This window comes from Neophocaena asiaeorientalis, unplaced genomic scaffold, assembly GCF_003031525.2.
Source record: "Neophocaena asiaeorientalis asiaeorientalis breed wild unplaced genomic scaffold, Neophocaena_asiaeorientalis_V1.1 scaffold369, whole genome shotgun sequence".
In the NCBI taxonomy this organism is placed as follows: Eukaryota; Metazoa; Chordata; class Mammalia; order Artiodactyla; family Phocoenidae; genus Neophocaena; species Neophocaena asiaeorientalis.
The window spans coordinates 43,957-46,052 of NW_020175321.1; positions in this window are offsets into that span (position 1 = coordinate 43,957).

The window sequence follows — 2,096 nt, forward strand, 5'->3', positions numbered from 1 at the left end:
GAAATGTTTGAACTGTCCGTGTTGCAAGTAGTTTCTTTGCAGTCACAGTGAAATAAACTTTTGACAGGAGGTTGTAATCGATTCATATGTGTAATTGCTTCAAATGTTACTGTTCATTTGACACACTGTTTTAGATGCCAGTATTGAAGCTCTGACCACATTCTGGGAACAGGTGTTCATTGAAGTGTGATGTAAGAGTAAATAATTGCAAAAAGTGTCATACATCATTAAAGAATCCTGGAAGCCCAGAGCAAGGGATTAGTAACTACCTGGTGTGTCAGGAAGTTTGCAAGGATTTAACATTGATGAAAGAGTTTGAAAAGTGAATAAATAGGCTGGAGGAAGAAAAGGCCTTCTTTCCAAAGTGGCATTGAGTCTTGGAAACATTTACATCCAGGCAGAAGCATTTAGGGGCTGTGGTCGCTAGCCTCCACACGAGGCCTTTGTCCTGGCCTTGTGAGCCCCTCTCGTGTCTTCTGGCTTTTGACTTACGTGCAGTGCTTGCTCCAGGCCTCTGCTCTGGTCTGGGCCTTGCCTCTTCCCTCCAAGTTTGACTTATTTCTCTGAAGTTGACCTGTGTTTTCACTGATCACATATTATAGTCCCCTTATCAGTACTATTTTTAGTAAAACAAGTGTCATGGAATCATTTACCCGCGTGACTTTGTTTTGTCACTTAAAAGTAGTTCCGATTAAATGATAACAGAGTACTCAAAGATCATTATTATGAGACACATCCCAATTTCAGAGATACTAAATAATAAAAACAGATTTGTCTTAGAATCCATGAAATGCATCACATCTCAGTGGCTGCACCTCCATATTTGCCCAGCATCTGGGTTGCTTATTTCTTTTCTTTCTTTCTTAAATTTAGGTATAGTTGATTTACAATATTATATGTTTCAAGTGTACAATAATGATTCAAAATTTTAATAGATTATACTCCATTTGAAGTTATTATACACCTCAGTGTTCATTGCAGCTCTATTTACAATAGCCTGGACATTGAAGCAACCTAAATGACCATCAACATAGGAATGGATACAGAAGATGTGCTATATGTATACAACGGGATATTACTCAGAAATAAAAAAAAGAATGAAATAATGCCATGTGCAGCAACATGCATGGACCTAGAGATTGCCATACTGAGTGAAGTAAGTCAGACAGAGAAAGACAACTGTCATATGATATCACTTATATGGGGTATCTAAAAAAAAGGGAGGTACAAATGAACTTATTTACAAAACAGAAGCAGAGGCATGCATGTAGAAGACTAACTTACGGTTACCAGGGGATCAGGGTTGGGGGAGGGATAAATTGGGAAATTGGGACTGACATATACACACACTGCTATATATAGAATAGATAACTAATAAGAACCTGCTGTATAGCACAGGGAACTCCACTCAGTACTCTCTAATGACCTATATGGGAAAAGAATCTGGAAAAAAAAAAGGTGGATATATGTATATGTACAACTGATTCACTTTGCTGTAGACCTGAAATTAACACAAATTGTAAATCAACTACACTCCAATAAATTTTTTTAAAAGTTAGTATAAAACACTGGCTATATTACCTGTGTTGTATAACGGATCCTTGTAGCTTATCTATTTTATACATACATAGTGGTTTGTACCTATGAATCTTCTACCCTTATCTTGCCCCTCCCCCTACCCTCTCCCCACTGGTTAACACTAGTTTGTTCTCTGGATCTGTGGGTTGCTCATTCCTGCTCTGACTAAGCTTGACCTCCCTGATTTCTCTCCCAGCCTCTCTCTAAGCCTGGAAGCCACCAGCACAGGGTCACCTGTTTCCTCTTCTGCCTTTCTGTCCTATTCTCAAACATGACAAGGTCAGGGAACCTCAGGAAACTATGTTTCTCCTATGTTTCTCCTACAGTGGACTTGAACCTCAGAGATCATAACTGCAGGCACCCTGGCCCCCACCCCTGGCTGTTCCCACACAGCAGGACCCACGGCTGCTTCAACACTTGCAGGTGTAGCTCTTACGGATGCTACATGGGTGGTTCAGGACCAGAGTAGGACCAGTGGCTTCCTCCCTCTTCTTGTCCTGGCCTCTTAGGTGCTGTCC